An 18,495-nucleotide genomic window follows, 5' to 3' on the forward strand; every position below is an offset into this window, starting at 1 on the left:
TATATATATGCAGCTTGAGACGAAATGAGAAGGATGTGAACTAGGAGTCTTGAGACGAAACATTCCCGCGGCAACGCCATAAGAAAAAAAATGCAGCTAAAAAAGCCAGGCACAAGGCCAGTGTGTTGGTCGAAGCTGACAAAATCAGGCTGAAGGGCACCCAGAGGCATATCCTATCTATTTTGTTTCGCCTGTTGCACAGGATCTCTCCATGGCCCAAAGTCACATTAGCATTTACACTGACGTTTTCCCCAAGAATAAAAGCCACAGGGCAAATTAATTTCACATCTGCAGAACATAGCTTTTTTCTCATGGTACATGGTACATTTTAAAAGAGAGATCTTATAAGAGGTCAGGAAATTTTTTAAAAGTAGAAGCAATATGTATTTTTTTTTTAAATCCCAATGCAACAAACTAGAACAAAATAGCAAGAAAAACAATGACTATATAAATGTGTGGAAATTTTAAAACTGACTTCTGACTCACCTGTGGTTCAAGGAAAAAAATTAATGAATATGTGCCACCAGCCTTTCCAATTACTTTCATTAATTGTCTGTCATTTGAGGGATTTGTGGAAATAGGCATATGTTTCTTTCACTCCAAGGCCTTGCATTCACTGGAACACTGCACTTTAGACTGCAATCAGGTACATGTGTATTATGTATCTTTGTTTATTTATTTATGTGAAAGTCAAACTTACAACAGGAGAAGGAGAGACAGAGAGAGCTTCCAACCACTAGTTGGTGCCCAGATTGCTACAGGGCTAGCTTTGGCCTAGCCTGAAGCCAGGATGCTGGAGCTTCTTTCGGGTCCCACGGGTGGCGTTGGTCCAAGAATGTAGGCATTTTCTGTTGTTTTTCCCAGGCCATAGCAGGGAGTTGGACTGGAAGTGGAACAGGTGGAACATGAATCTGTGCCTCTACAGGATTCCAGTGTTCCAGATGGGGATATTGCTTACCATGCCGCAAGACTGGGATCAGCAGCTACCTGGAGCTTATTCTCCGCTTTGTACGACCGATCTTTATAAGATCTCAAGATTTTGAGAGAGGAGAAAAGAAGAGACAGTCCATTTGCCAATTAACTTCCTAAACACCTGTAATGGTCATAAAAATGAACATAAACTTGAATGTCAATATAAAACATGGAAGTACATACTGAGTGCAGAGGTCAAAGTCAGCTCAGACACTACTCATGCAGGAAGATGCCTACTATTTTATGCAAAGATGTCCTGACCTTTCCATAAAACTCAACTATGAGCAAGAAAACATCAGCATAGGTAAAGACATGTGCACTAGGCATTTTTGAGGAAGTAGGTTTTCTGTCCTAGGACTTTTGTACAGAGCACTTACCTCTCCTTGCATATTGATAACAGCCTGTGTGGGATTGAACGTGGGATGTAATGTACCAATTTGTTAGCTATGAATAGGTATACTTCATTCTCAGTGAAGTAGCTTCGACACTCAGTGTGTTTTAATAGAGGTATAGCAAGTTGTGTCATTTAAACCTGACTCAATGCATGTATCCATACCGTAAGATGGCGTGTATAAAACCTAAAAACAAACTCAAGATTATGGAACTGCTGGCCTGGGTTGTTTTTGTGTTTAAATCCTAAATGTTACCACATGAATAAACCTTAATTTTAGTTTTACAATTGCTTCGGTTTATCTTAGTTAACAAAAGTATAAATCTATAGGAAGTAATTCAGTAATTCTTTGGTTAATATAGCTGGATAAAGAATTCTCAGTCATACCACCAAAGTCATGATCCACTAATGGAAAACAAAAATGACAATCTGAGATTCAACAAAGGTCAGAATGTTTTCTTAATTCTAGAAAAAACTAATTCTATCCAAGCAAAAACTATCAACTTGGAAAAATATTTCAAGCCAAATATCTGACAATAATCTCATATAGAGCACTCAAAACTCAGCAGTAAACCAGCAATCCATCTAACCAGAAAATAAGCAAAGAACATAGACATTTCATCTTAGAGAATACACAATTAATAACTGGAAAAATTGTTTAGTACTACTATCCTCTAAAGAAAGGCAATAAAATATGATAACATTTTTTATATAACAAAATAATTAAAATTCAAACATTACATTATCATGTAAAGGCACAAGTAAGATACTTATGCATGGCTAATGAATATGTAAAATGTTTTTTTCTGAAACTTGATTGGCAGTTAATTATAAGCAATCATATTCCTAGACATTTATTCCAGAGATATGAAAACCCAAATTCACATAAGAAACTATGTACATTTGTATTACAAATATTTGTACATTTATTTGTAATGGTAAAAAATCAGAAAAAAAAAACACAATGTGTTTGACATCAGAAACTGGCCACCTGGCCAATAGAATGGCTAGGAATGGAGTGGAGTCGAATATCAACTTTTAATCCTTGATGGGGATCCTCACAATCCTCAGAATTTTCTTCAGAGTCTCGTGACATCCTTATTCTTGAGGCTGTAAATGGTGGCATTGCTGACAGATGTGAGGATGGTACAGAAAAAGGACACCACTGTGTCCTTCTCAGAGGGTGTGGTCGGAGCAGGGGAGTGTGTGGATGCAGACACCAGCTCTCGACCCTTTGTTTTTCCAGGACTCCTCCAAAACTTAGAATCCAGCAGTCTTACCAAGAAGGATTTCACATAGATGAATGAGGTTTACACATAAAGACGAATGAGGTGAAACTAACATATTTCTGCTATCCTTATTGGGATTAATGAGACAGCTAGCTAGTCTCTTCTTCTACTAAAAGACAGCTTATTTGTGGAAGAAAATTAAAATAACCCTACTCATTTTCATAATTTAGAATATTTTAAAAGAAAAAAAACTTTTGATCATCCTTTACATCTTACCAAAATAATAAAATATTCACTTCCATGTTAGAGCCTTTTTTTTTTTTGCATGAAAGGTTGTCTTTGAATCAACTTTTAATTAGCCTGCTGGCCTGAAGTCTGAAAATGGGTGTTGGTATCAGAAGATTAAACAGATCCAGCAGAATGCGTATGTGTGGTTGATCGTAACATAGGTCAACTCATAACATTCATTTCTTTTTACCAGTCCATATCATTCAGTTCTAAAAAAAAAATATATTGTTTTCTCCCATCAATAAAGGTGATGTGCAATACATTTCTTCAAGTGGTCATGCTGGGATGAAACTCTAAGGTCTGTTTTTCACTGTTCATCATTTCATGCTCTTCCCTTTTAAGCAGAACTAACATTTATATACCTTTAAAATAGCACGAAAACACTTTAAATTTCACAACTGCCAAAGAACCTGTGACTCATTTAATGTCTTCAGATTTACAGTGTAAAAATACTGAACTTCAGTATTTTTACTTGCTGCCAGGAAAAATATTCTCAATCTTTTGTAAAAGGGAACAACATCTTCGCCTGTATTTTTGCTCTGTAAATAAAGACACTATGCTGCCATAAATAAAAAGGAGCAATGGAATTATTTTATATTAACAATTTGTCTTCTCTCATTCCAGAGCTAATTCTTTCCGGACTAGGGCCCATACCCTGCCTCTAGTCATCCTGTTCTGGGAGAAGCCAAGTCCCCTGTGGCTAGCATTTGTAGTGCTGCTGGGCAGGGCTGTGACTCAGTTGCATTTCCACTGCTGGCCTGCTGCAAGGCACAGCCTCAGTGTGTGCTCACCGAGTACAGCCCGACAGGATAGTCAAATGAGGGTGCCAGGCAGGGCCATCACACAATGGGAGACCAGATGATCATGTGTCGCTGGGGTCCTGTCACTGTAAGACTCCCATTGCTCAGGATGTCTCATCTCCATTCCTGTGTTTGCATGCTCTCCAGTGCTATACTGTGTCCGTGTCTCCTCTCGTCGTCAGAACAGCAGGGTACTGGGTTAAGGTTCCACTATTGCCTGGGATAATGTCAATGACCTCTTTAAGGACCACATCTCCAACTGTAGACAGATTCAGAGACATTACACACCAGTAGCCCTCTGAATCCTGGTGTTTCCTAGAATGGGGGTTTGTTTCTGAAGCCTTTCTATGATCTTTCCTGTTTGCTATCCATGTGACATTTAAAATCACACCGTTTCTTTCAGTCTCAATTCTCCCATTGATGTGCAGAGCCACCTTTATGCTCTAGGGCATCTGGTGGGACTGTCTGATAGTCTCAAATCAAGTCCCTGCTCAGGCTCTTTGACCAGGGATGAGGTTTTCTCCCAACCTGCATATCCAAACCTCCTGGCACTGCCAATGATTCACATCCCTTGCAGCCTTCCCCGGTATGGAAATACATCCATGCACCATGCACACACTGGAGACAGGCAAAAGAGAAAAGCTGGTAGATGCCCTGAATCCTGCCTCCCCAGGCCGAACCATCCCATACCTCTCTACCTTCCTCTGCAACTTCAGTGGATTTTCCCTCACATCACATTTTCTGCACAAAATATTTAAAAGTGAGCCTCTGTCTCCCTCAGGGCACACAGGAGGAATCTCCCAGTTAGTTTCAGGGTCTTGAAGCTCTCAAGACCTCTGAGCAGTGGGTTTGCTGTGTGTGTTTGTGTGCTTGTGTGTATTTGTTGGGCTGTGTCTCACTCGTTTCTCAACAAATAGTCATGATATCACAGATATACTGTGTTTTGTGTCGCATAGGCACCACTCAAAGGATGCTGGGTGAGGGGAGCCTGTGAGCCCTCATCTTCAGCTGCTGTAGCTGAGCACCTGTGGGTTCAAGTCACATGTACATGGGTGTTGCAACTCTCAAGGTGCCCAACAGGGCTAATCAGTCAGTCAGCCTGGAGTCCCAGCCCAGCTCCTGGTCCACTCTGAATAAGTCAGGGGCATTTTCCAGGAGGGAGCCCACCAATCCTGGAGATCCTTCTAGTTCTTTCCATCCTAAGGTTTGTCATCAGAATTCTCATTTCAAGAAAGATGTTGGGCCAGAAGTTTGTAGGACTATGTTTTCTTTCTCTCAGTCCTAACTCATTCACTCATTAGCAAATGACTACTGATTAGCTACTGTTTTACATAATAAAGATACACAAACAGACAGCGACCCCATCACATGAAAGATGAATAAAATCCAGGAAATTCCCGAGCATTCCTGTAATACAGTTTTTGCTTCCCTCATCACTGTGTCTCTCATGGTTTACTTCTCAGTTCTCTGAGAGCAGACTTCGGAATTGTGCTCAGAGTTTCCTTCGCCATTAATGGGGGACATAGAATGCAACCGTTTATTCTGCCTTGACCATCACCACAAATCAGGTTCAGGTGATTTTTTTTTTATTAGTTGAAATTTGTGTAAATTTCACAGGAAATCTGAAAGTAATGCATAGAGGAACTATATACCATTCATCCAGTTTCTACAATTGATATATATGTAGACAAAACTTTTACAAAGCTATGGTATATCCAAATCATTAAAAACGTATCAGTGTAACATGTGTTATAGTTCTATGGCATTTTATCATAAGTGTAGAGTTGCATAACACTCCCCACTGATGGTTGTGACACTGTTCCATCTCCTTCAGGCTACCTCTTTTTGTCACACTCAGCCCGTTGATTTACCTCACCCAATCCTTGCAAGCCACTTATCTGTTATTTTATTGCTATATTTTTCCCTTTAAAAAGAAAAGCATTATGTAAATGGAACTTTGCAGCATGTGCCGCTTTAAGATTTTTTTTTACTTTTATTTGATTGGCATAATGTCTTTAGCATAACATCCATGCCAACCTGGGGTCAGTGGGTACCAGGATCAGGATCGTGAGCCCCAGGGGCAGGGGATCTGGCAGGGCTCAGATCGCCTGGGTCCTTGGGCCCACCTGCGAAGTGGGTGCTAGGTGCGTGAACCCTGGGGGCGGGGGATCCAGTGATCTCAGATTGCCCGGCCAAGGTCTCCAGCCAGCCAGCCTATGCGGTGGGTATTGGGTTTGTGAGTTTGGGTGGCAGGGGATCCGGTGGGGTTTCAGTCACCTGGCCCGGGTTCTTGGGCCTGCCTGTGAGGGTGGGTACCAGGTTCATGAGCCACAGTGGTGGGGGTTCCAGCAGGGCTCGGTTCACCTGGTCTAGGTCCTAGGGCCCCTCCTACAAGTAAAAAAGGCAGAGTATTGTATGTAGGCCCTGATGCACATGGAAAATATGGCAGCTCATTGGATACCATAGTAGAGGAAAGAGAACTGAACAAACTGGACATCTACTCCAGCAAACAAAAATCTTGGTGAATGGAAACTCGAGGTCGATTATGTCAGCTGACAGACATTGGGAGGGCTTCTTCACCCTTGGATCAGCAAAATTAACAACATTTCAGAACTATCCAAACCTCCTGGGCAAAACCCTCAGAACAAGCACTACATCAGGACCCTGGGTTGCTATCAGGTGTTGGTCCCCATCTCTGGGTCATTTGGGAGACTGTGTGTTGCTTCTCCATTAATCTCCCAGAGAAAAGAGGAAACAGAAAATTTGGAAATAATTTCACCCACTTTTCCCTAACCCTCAATCCTTCCTACTCTGATCAACCATGTAATCATCATCAAAAAATAAAATGATAATAATAATTTTAACTATTTTATGCATGCTTGATGCCATCTCATCACACTTCATATTGCATTTTCCTAATGCTAATATAATGTTGAACACTTTTTTCTTGTTTATTTACTGTCTGTGTGTTATGTTTGATATGTTTCTTTATGTTCTCTGCTCATTTTATTTTTTTTAAGGTTTATTTCATGTTTATTTGAAGGATAGATGATCTGATGCCAGTAGACAGGAACATCTTCCTAGTCTCCCATACAGATGCAAGAACCCAAGACTTGAGCCATTCTCCGCTACTTTCCCAGGCTATGAACAGGAAGCTGGATTAAAAGTGGGGCATCCACAACATGTAACAGCACCCAAATGGGGTGCCAGCGCCAGAGATGGAGGCTTAGCCCACTACACCGTGGTGCCAGCTCCTCTTTTCATTTTCTAATTGGATTATTTGCTGGCTACTGTTCAGTTTTAAGTTGTTCTTTAAGAGGTTTTTGTCTGACATGTGGTTTGAAAATATTTTTCTCCCAGCTGATAGTTTATCTTGATACTCTTAAGAAAAATCATTAAGAAAATATTTTTAATTTTGATGAACTAGAGATTGTCATTTTTCTGTGGTGGATCATACCTTTTGTGGTATGCCTGAGAACTCTTTACCTAATCCCAGATCCCCAAGACTTCCTGAATGTTTTCCCCAAGATTGCATCCTTTTCTTAAGAATCAAGAGACTGATAGGAAAACCAAAATTGAAGCTGATTCAGATGATCACATTGAAGATCTAAACAGAAACAGCTTGTCAGTTGTCCAAGCCAGCTATTCCACAATCCTGAGCTTGGTTACAGATTTTAACCAATCTTTTCCTAGCAGAGTAGGTCCATGCTCTGAGACCAGTTTAAGTGAAGCAGTTATCAATCACATTAAAGATTGAAGGATACCTCATTAAAAGTGAAGGATACCTGGTCATAGCTAACAGATCTGCTTATTGAAAAAGGAGATGTACTGCATTTCTACAGGGGATATTATTTATGTGCAGTGAGAGACAAATGATGGGACTGTTATTAACTCTGCTTCTAATGGCCCTGGGAGGGAAAACTTACTCCCTCTTAAAGATGATTAGATGTTTCCTCACCCTGTGGCTGACGAGTTTTGGGCTTGTGATTGAGGTTTGTTTAAGCCCCAATACCTGGGAACCAACTGCAGAGCATCCTGCCAACACCAACAGCCTCTCATCTGATTTAGGCATCTTCAGCCACCACTGATGTAAATATGAGATTGAATTTAAAACTTTTCACTGCCAAGAAGGTGAAGTCCTCCCTGTGGCTGGGTCCTATGGCTCCCAAATTCCAGAAACCAGGCTTTATATAAACCTTGATCAACAACTCAAAGAAGTAACCGTTGGGGCCAGCACTGTGCTGCGGTAATTAACTTGCCACCTGCAGCACATACAAACCATATGTTTGCTAGTTTGAGTCCACTTCTGATGCAGAATTAATGTGCCCAGAAAAGAATCAGAAGAAAGCCCAAAAATATTTGGGCCCTTGCACCCATGTGGAAACTAGGATGAAGCTCCTGGTTCCTGGCTTCAGTACAGCACAGCCCTGGCTGCTGCAGCCATTGGGAGTGACTCAGCAGATGGAAGATCTCTTTCTTTCTCCCTCCACTCTGTAACTCTACCTTTCAAATAAGTAAATAAACTTTTTTTAAAATTTTAAGAACTAGGAGGTGGAGCTGCCAGTGACTTTCTTTTGCTTTGTAGAGATGCGACTGCCAGCAGCTTCCTTCCTCCTCGTGGAGAGCCACCGACAGCTTTTCTCTCTTCCACTAGCACTGGGGCCTGGGGGCTTGCATTGTGGGCGGGCTTTCAGAGTGAGCCTGGGGGACTCAAGCATATGTTTCAGTTACAAAGGGAGCAGGGAGGGAAAGCTTCGTATGGGTGTGGTGTGCTCGCAGGCCAGGCGTGGGGTCTCATACATGTGCTTGCATCCCAGGTAGGCCAAAGCATAAGGTCCCAGGCCAGAACGACTGCCAGATGACCAGATCTGGGAACCAGTGCACGTGCTTTGGTCTCTGGTGGGTGGGAAGACCTCCAGCCCAGCATACCACCCCACAGGGAGACCAGGCTCAGGAAGACCAGGCTGAGGAACTTGTGCATTCGTGGTCCCACGCACTGTAGATGGCTCAAGGACAGGGGTATTGGGATGTATAGGAGGGAGGACTGCTAGGGAGTATGTTGCAGGTAAGGAATGATTTCTGAGGAACTTTCATGAAGAAGGTCACTGCACTTGCAGGTAAGCGAGAAAGCTGAGACAGGGCTATTTGGAGGAAGAAAGCGAGAGGACCTTTCTGGTTCAGACCAGTGCACCCACCTACATGGTAGAATTGTGCTGGGCTAGTTAAAACTGACCACTGCTGACCACCACCCACCAGGGCACACTAAAGCTAAGGCTGGGGACCAACTTGACAAGGTTAGATCACTACTCACAAGTGAGTGTTGGAACAAGAGGTGTGTAATGTTAGGCTGGGCCATGACACAAGCCAGCACATGATAGAACCCCCAAATTCTGTAGAGGATATGTGGGCTCACCCCTGTAGAATTACAATGTCTACTGGCTTGCTAAGTGCTAAGGGCGGTGACCAACACTTATGGGTACTGGGATTAGAAACAGGCCATGCAGGTCCAGGCTGCAACATCCATAGATGCACTCAAGAATTGGGAGTGGGGCAGGCTGGGTTATAACATCCACCAGCACACACAAAAGCTGACAAAGAGTGGATCAACTAGTCGCCACTGGCGCATGTGTGATCAGGACTGGGAGTGGACGTGGTGGGGGAGATTGGGTAACTCCCATGGTAGACTGTAGCTCCTACTGGTAAGCGTGTGAGTCAGGGCTGGGTGTTGGTCAGGCCAGGCAAGGCTGTTCTATTTGTCAGCAGGTGTGTTAGGCTGCAGGGAGTGGCACTCTCTCCTCTTTCCCCATAAACAAGAACAGAAACAAAGTCTGGAAGCAGTGTTCTCATCTGCTTTCCCCCATTCTGGAACCCTTCCCATCCTAATTGGTGGCCCACATGGGTATGCATCTTAACTATGTAAACATCATCAGAACTAAAATAAATATTGTGAGGGTTAAAAAAAAAAAAAAAACAGGCTGGACAGTTCTCTTGTCCAAACTTTGCAATAGGCTCCTGGGTCTGTGGATGATCTAAGGTGAACTTTGTCAACCAAAAGATCTTGGAAAGATTTTCTCAATCCTGGGCACAAAACCAACACTTCTCAGAACAATCAAAACCGTTCAGTTAATACCCTTGGACACTCTTCCCCATAGAGGGATGTCTAAGGTGTCATCAAGTGATTGATCCCATCCTTGGGTGCTGATATAGTTGGGCAGCAAGGAGTGGCCCCATCAGCTTTCCTCCCTGTGAACACAGGAGAAAAAAAATGGAAACATTCATCCCACCCATCTTCCTACATACCTTGACACTCCCAATCCTAATCTGAGACCTATATGACACTGCATCCCTCTCAACTATGTAAACAATGTTTAAAATTTTTTAATCATTACATTGAAGTAAGAAAAAATAGAATAAAAATCCTAAGAGCCAGCTGTGGGGCTGGTACCACTTACCTCCATCAAGAGCTCCTCCAAGCAAAAAACTTAGGTTGGGGCCCAGCGCAGTGGCCTAGCACTAAAGTCCTCACCTTGAACGTGCCGGGATCCCATATGGGCGCCGGTTCTAATCCTGGCAGCTCCACTTTTCATCCAACTCCCTGCTTGTGGTCTGGGAAAGTAGTCGAGGACAGCCCAAAGCCTTGGGACCCTGCACCCACATGGGAGGCCTGGAGGAAGTTCCTGGCTTCTGGCTTTAGATAGGCACAGCACTGGCTGTTGCAGTCACTCAGGAAATAAATCATTGGATGGAAGATCTTCCTCTCTGTCTCTCCTCTTCTCTGTATATCTGACTTTGCAATACAAATAAAATAACTCTTAAAAAACAATAGCAACAACAACAAAAACTCAAGTTGGTTCTGGTCTCCAAAGGGGGCAGTTATGTGGGACTGACAGCACTGGCACTGAGAAGCAAGCCACATCGCTGAGGTAAGGTGAATGGGTTAAATCAGGCAAGTTGCTACCGAGCACTGTTCTGTCCATCTGATGTGACTGGGATATTAACATGTTTTTTTTTTTTTTTTTTTTACTCAGGGCCCTCTTCATGCATAAAGACAAACAAGCTAAGTGGTGATACAAATAAGTTGTGCAAAGTGATCAAATGTCTTCAAGCATTAAAGTGAGCACACACACATACACACACATCACCACCACCACCACCAACAACAACAACAATACACACATAAAAGTAAAGAGCCTGGGGTGCACCACACTCAAAAATACTCTTCATGAGTGAGTAGTGGGCCAGAAGATTGCCCCAAAAGAGAAGGGGTTAGAGAAGAGTTTGGGGAGCAGAGCCAGAAAGAGGAAGCTGCAGCCCTTCCACCATGGTCAACAGAGAAAGCAAGAGAGAGTGAGAGCGAGAAAGCAAGAGCGAGAGAGACCCTCCCAATGTTGGTTTCTTTCATGTTTGTGGATGCTGCTTCCAGCCATGCAGCCACCTGGTAATTATATGATATCTCCACAATTTCCCCCATGGAGTTCTATATCCACATTTTCATGGCAAGTTCCTTAGGTCCTGGATGAAGCAGATACATCCCAGGACAAGAGACATTTGACTAACTAGAGCAAGATAGAATTACAAAGGGGTTTGTGACTTCAGCTTCAAAGTCCTAAACTAGCTTCCTACCCATTTATACCACATCACATTGGAAATTGAGAAGTCAGAAAAGCAGAACCCCTAAGGAGTGGTATCCAATTACTAATCCAAAAACAATGTGAGCCTGTTTTTGGAGAGTTTAGTCAAGAAACTGAACAGAAAAGATTGTCATAGAAAACAAATTTATATGCAGCACTTAAGGAAATCACAAGGGTATTAGTTCCAAAACCATGACTCTCTGAGCAAGAAAAATTGATTGTTTATACCTTAGAATGAATATGCAGGAGGATATGTTCTTGTCATTATATGTGGGGGTGGACATGAGCTTATCCCCTCAGGTGTGTACAGGTGCACTCTAGAAACATGTATGCACATGTGTTGCATGCTACAGTAATGAGGTTCCAGCTCCTTCCTGTGGACTTCTTCTGATGCACCCACACACACTTTGTAGTAGAGTCTGCATCACTTCTGGTGACTACATTCCTCCCTGGAACAGAACAGAAAACAACTTTGGAGAACATTGCGTGCTTTGAAAGATTAAGGATCTTGAAATGAAATGAATCACAATGAAGAACTTAGAGCTGTTTGAGGCATTGGCCAGTGAGTTTTCATTGGAGCAAATCACAAAATCAATACTCATTTGGACACACTAACTACCTCTGACTTCTGAAGAGCAGTTTGACAATATATCAGAATTTTTCAAATTCAGATTTTTATGACATTATTCTAGCACACCACTGTAACATTCAAGTATCCTAATTATGTAGATTAAAATTCAAAAGTTAGGAGGGGAAAATTAATGTCCCTTCATTCTGCCACCCTTACAAACGTACTATCATTCTCCTTAAACTACACGATTCTTTTAAATGTGTTCTTTAAATTCTTTTAAATGTGTTCCTAACCTCAGCTATACTGACAGCATACCTGGTTGTTTTATAAAGACAGTTTCTCCCATATCGTTGTCTATTTTATTGCCACAAAATATTTGTTATCATGAAAACACCCTGCTTCAATTTGCTGTTTTGCATGTCTGTTCATGGTTTCTTTATTGATTTTCTCTAACATTGCAGTAAACATTGTCCTTCATGTAACTTTTTTTCCCTATTTTAGATGATCTCCTAAATAGAATTCTTGAAGTCCTAATAAAGCTTTCTCAACTCTTCAATTACATTAAGAAATTGATTTCCAACTTTTGTGTGCATTTATAAAATCACTACGAAACACTAAATTCACCTTAATAATTATGTACATTATTTATTATGATTTACTTTTTTCTAATGATGTAAAAGAGCTTTATTCTTATCTAGGTTTCTGGCCAAAAAAAAGAAGCTATTAAAGAAGAAAAATTGAATTAGTCATGCTGCTCACAGTTAAGATTCCATGGCCAGCTTCATATTGTTTAATATAAGAACAATTGTAAACAAAATAACAGTCTGATAAAATCTTAGACTTAAAAAGGATTGTTATGATTTATTAAATGTGATCATCTATGGGCTTTGAAAGAAAGGAAGAAAGTATTCCATAAAAACATTCCAACTTGGAATGGAAGGCAATTAAAACTAAATGTGATAGCTATGGAAGTCAGTATGGAAAGTTCTCAGAAAATTGAATTGATCTGCCAAACAACCCAGCCATCCCACTCCTGGGAAACACTCAAATGAAATTAAACCTGCATTCTAGACAGCAACCTGCAACCCAGTTAGAGCAGCACAATTTACAATACTGAAGACATGGAAGCAACCCTGAAACACTTGAAATTCCTGGAGTGATTGGAAAGTCTCCTATTCAAAATAAGTCCCTTTCATCACACCTGAGTGTGTGCAAAGGAAAAGAAGTAAAATCGGACTCCTAGTTAATCAGAGTGGAACTCATCTCCAGAAAGACCCAGTCATTGGAGGAGTGAAACTTTCAGCCCACATGCTGAGCAATGGGGTTGAAAAAGGGGTTGGAGAGTGAGCTCTTCTAAGTACACACACACATGTATATATATATATAAGTGTGTATGTGTATATCTATTTCTCTCTGTCTTTAAAATATGCATCTATTTGAAAGGCAGAATGACAGAGAGAGGGAGACAGATCTCCCACCTTCTGGTTCACTCCCCAAATGACCACAGTGGCTGAGCCAGGGAGAAATCACAATCCTGGAGTATCACCTGTGTCTCCCACACATGTATCTGTGGCCCAAGTATTGGGACAATATTTTGTTCCATTCCCAGGGGTACATTAGAAGGGAGTTGAATCATATGTGATGAAACAGCCAGGACTTGAACTTGTGCTCATCTGGGATTCCAGTGTTGCAGTCAGAAGCATAACTCACTTTGCCACCACACCAGCACACTCTCTCTCTCTCTCCCTCTCTCTCTCATTTTCTCTCTCTCTCTCTCTTACCTTTCTCTCTTTCTCATGCTCTTCCTTTCAAATCAATAAAAATAAACTAAATATTAAAAGTGGTTGTAGAGTGGAAATTGTGACTCATCATGTTAACCAGGTGCTTTGTATTCCTAACTCCCATATCCCAGTGCCTGTTTCAAGTCCCAACTGTTCCACTTCTATTCTAGTTTCCTGGTTCTATAATCATTTTAGGCATCATGTGATAGCTAAAGTAACTGAGTCCCTGTCACTCATGTAGAAGACCTGGAAAAGGTTCCTGGCTTACCTTTAGCCTGGACCTTCCCCATCCATTGGACTCCTGCAGGCATTTAAAGAATGAACCAGCAGATGAAAGATGATGATCTATCTCCTCTTTCCCTCTTATATGTGTGTGTCTGTCCGTCCGTCTATCTGACTGCCATTCAGATAAATAAACATTTAAAAACCTACAAAACAACAAGGTAGAGTGAGCTTGTGGATTGGTGAGCACATTCAGGGTCTGGAGTGTAGAACAAGAGCAAATAAAGCTCCATTCGCCCCCTACCATCCTTTGTCCTATCTGTCTCTCCCATCTGGCTGTTTCTAAATTTTATCCTTTACCATAAACAAGTCAATGTAAGTACAGTTCTCTTTTGGTATCTATAGGGGGTTGGCTCCAGCACACCCTTCTTCCTACAGATACTCAAAATCATAAATACTCAGATTCTTTCTGTAAAATGGCACAATATTCACATGTACCTTACACTCATCCTCTAATATACTTTAAATCATCTCTAGTTCACTTACAAAACTGAATACAAGATGATATGAAAATGACAAGGGAAAACCAGTCAGAATTATAATTTTTTTTCAATCAGTGTTTGTGATGTGGGCAAGGCAGTGAGTTAGTGAGAAACTAAGAGGCTTCCAACATCTATACCATTAAAAATTTCACCCTCTCAACTCCTGGTTCTGCTCCCCACATTCCAATGTCACACCTGAACCTCTTCCATTATGCAGAAGACAACACAATGAACATGTATAGGCCAAAATCCACATGGAGACACCATGAAATATTCCCAGAGGTCATGGCTAAACCACATCCAAGCTCCGTTCCCTTTATATCAGTAAGGACACCACACTCCACCAAATAAAGGAAGCAAACAGGACTTCCCAGGCTAAAACAGCAGGAGCACACAAGTTAGCATGACAGTGGAACAGCGAGAGGTGCTAGTTAGGATAGCAGAACAGTGAGAGGTGAAACCAGAGACAACTGTGCCTTAATAACTGTGAGAAACTCAGAGGGTTTTAAACTCAAGAGCCTGTTGGAGAGTGCAAGGACAGAGAAATAAAAAGACACAAGAACTGAGAGCTGGGGTGTTTTATTATTAGAGGATAGAGAAAAGAAAAGGATCCAGCCAAAAAAATACTGAGAAGGAGCAAGAAGTAGAACCAAAAGAATGGCAAGCTGAGAATGAAAAAATAAGTTAAGGAATATGTTTTTAAAAGCACAAAAAGTGATCCTTAGAATTCTGGTTATAAATCAAATAAAATGAAATTGGATAATAAACCCTTGCACATGTCACCATGGCCATCATTTTTTTCCTTTAAAAAAATGAGAAAAGTTAAAGTTGAAATAAGAACATGAGAAAAATTGGATATAATACACAGAAACAACTCTTGAAACTTGAGTTATGTGTAGGAGAAAATGAAGTCAGTAGCTAGCCTGAGAAGTAGGGACAATAAAGTTTATTTTAAATGGAATGATAAAGTGTGATTCAAAGTGGATGAAAACAATCCAGTGGTGACAAACAACTGAAGTGGAGAAATAAATGAGAACGTGTGCATTAAGGGTGCTTGCGCAGTCAGGAGAATCCAGGGAGTAAGTGCGGGGGATAGTCATGGTTTGGTAAGAATATTTTTCATCAGAAAGTGTAAGTGAACAAGCAGCTGTGTTGAGATGCAGAGGTGGGCAAATGAGGCACCTATAGAACTGTTTTTTTTATTACAACCCTACAAGTAAGAAACAGTCATCACTAAGAGTAGAGACAGAAAGGAGGAATTGCGAACCTGGGAAGAAGAACCATGTGTGAAACCATCTTCTAAGATACAAAGCAAAGTACTGGGTTAGGGAAATGAAGTGAGACTCATGAACAGCACCTGTCAGACTTAAAGTGAAACCAACCAATGGATCAATGTAATTTAGGTTTTTTCAATTTCACCGTTTGATTTCACAGCCATTTTCTACCACATAGATTATGCCAATAGGTGCAAAGTAGAGTGAACAGGTAATGCCTGAGCCTAGGAAAACAATCCTTCTCTGAGGCAACACCTCAGCAGGTTATAGGAGTCCTGTGATGAGCTGCATGTTAAGTTAGCATCTGGCTCCCACTCAGGAGCTTGGAAGATGTGTGATAATAGAGAGACAGAGAAAATAAGTCTGAATAGAAATCACAGGGAGATTACAAAGTTCTGGGAACCAATGGTTTACCACCACAACTCAGGTAGAACCAAATAAGGAATGAAATGATAGCAGCTCAAGGCTAATTAGCTTTCCTGCTTGCATGCTTCCACATTCTTGCCTGACACAATGGCTTAACTTGCTAAAGTCCTTGCCTCGTATGCACTGGAATCCCATATGGGTGCCAGTTCTAATCCCAGCATCCCTGCTTCCCATCCAGTTCCCTGCTTATAACCTGGGAAAGCAATAGAGGATGGTCAAAGCCTAGGGTCCCTGCATTCACGTGGGAGACCCTGAAGAAGCTCCTGGCTCCTGGCTTCAGATCAGCTCAACTTCAGCTTTCATAGACATCTGGGAAGTGAACCAATGGATGATCTTTCTGTCTCTCCAACTCTCTTGTAAATCTGTCTTTCCAATAAAAATAAATCTAACAACAACAACAGCAACAACATCTTAAGAGAACCTTCAGGACCATAAGGATCACCCATTTTGGAATGATCTAGGCTGTACCTTCTGGGAAAATAAAGGTCCTTTCTTTCCCATAAGCGACTGTGGACTCCCAGGTGATCTTTTCCATAATAATATCCCTCTGTTTTTCAAGTAACTTAATAAATAAATCTTTGGATAAAAAGAAGAAAAGAAGCAATATTGTGAGGGGAGCGAAGTGAGACAGAAAGGTCCACAGAAAAAATTGTACTATTTTTTTTACTGAATATTTGAAGCTATTTAAAAGTTTAAAAAGAAAAGTAAGCCTGGGTTGCCATGTTGTACAAAGGTTAAAATAACTTTGGACACCTATATGCCATATTAAACTGCCAGGTTTCAAATGCCAAATTCACTTAAGGTTCAGCTTTCTGTTAAGACACACCCTGAGAGGCAGCAGGTTGTGTCTCAAATGCTTGGATTCCCACTAACCATGTGGAGACTGGAACAGTGGTCTGAGCTTTTGGTTTCATGTTGGGTCAACTCTGGCTGTTTCATGCTTTTTGAGAGGGAGCCAGCAGATGGAAGATCTCACACTGTTAATCTATCTCCCTGTCTCTGCACCTTTCAAATACATGAAAACAAAGAAATAATTTTTATAAAACCCAGACTTGCTTTTTAGTACCTTTTTCTTTTGTCAAAAGCAATGCATGGCTGTTATCTAGGAACAACAACAACAACAACAAAACCTTCACGTGCTTCCATAATCCCACTCATCCATAATCCCACTCATCACTCATCAGAAGAAACTGCTCTCAGCTTTTGGGTGAATATTGTTTCTGTCTTCCTACGCTTGCCAACAGTTAGGAAGTCCATGTTAGTTCATAGTAGGAACACTAGCTCACTCCATCAGTAAGGACATTAGATGACTAAAATTACTAACTAATGACCCCAGGGTTGCCTCTTCAGAGGCAGTAGAAGACTGTGTCCATCCCCACACTTGTTTACATAGGGTACATCTGTGTCTGCTGCTGCTCAGAGCAATGGAGAAGCATGTCACAGACCAACCAGACATGCCTACCTGAACACACATAGACGCCCAACTCATATAGAGGACAAGGGGAGGGGTCCATCCTCAGCAAGGGTCAGGTTGCAAAAAGGTACAAAGGATAACATGATCTTTTTGTTTTAAAATTGCTTTATTTTTTATCTTGTTTATACAGTTGCCAAGAGTGCAAGCCCATGAGGATCACTGAGTAGGGAGGGAAGAATTGAAGTATGTGGGAAGGTAGGTGGGACAAATGCTTCCAATTTTCTTTCTCTTCCATCTTCTGTATGAGAATGGGAGGGGAGCAAGAGAAGAGGAGGTGGCTATTCTCAGCTCCAAATTACATCAGTATCCAGGCATAGGAATATACACTTATGTCATCTTAGAAACTCCAATGTAGAGAAGAATGTTCCAAAGGTATCATTTGTGTGGTTTTGATAGTTCTGAGACACTGTTAATTTCGCTACTCCAAGGTAGAAACATCCTTTGCAAATCCAAATGAGCTGGCCATCATGCCCTCTTTACACACCTGGGTATGCCACCTACAGCATAGGCATCAGCAATTCAGGAGGCCCAGTCCTGATACCTGCACCACAAGATCCCATATGGGTGCCAATTAGTGTCCTAGCTGCTACACTTTCCATCCATAAATCCTGCAAGCATGCCAGCATAGATTATCATGACCTTAATGAACCCTTCCTGCTTTATCCCATTGACCTCCTGGTCACAAGTGTCCTCCCTCCGGGTTTGAGGGAATCCAAGAATTATATTTCACAGGAAATTCCAATATCAAGTAGCAAAACACAGCAACAGTTGCATCTGAACCAAATATGAGTTCTATGCATTTCATTACTATAAACTTCTCCTTTTAAATAAGCATCTGATTACCCTAAAGGTACAAAGGGTGCTGTGAAAAATGACAGCTTGAATCAGAAGGAA

This window comes from Ochotona curzoniae, unplaced genomic scaffold (assembly GCF_017591425.1).
Source record: "Ochotona curzoniae isolate NIBS_2020 unplaced genomic scaffold, NIBS_Ocur_1.0 contig_2318, whole genome shotgun sequence".
Taxonomy (NCBI): domain Eukaryota; kingdom Metazoa; phylum Chordata; class Mammalia; order Lagomorpha; family Ochotonidae; genus Ochotona; species Ochotona curzoniae.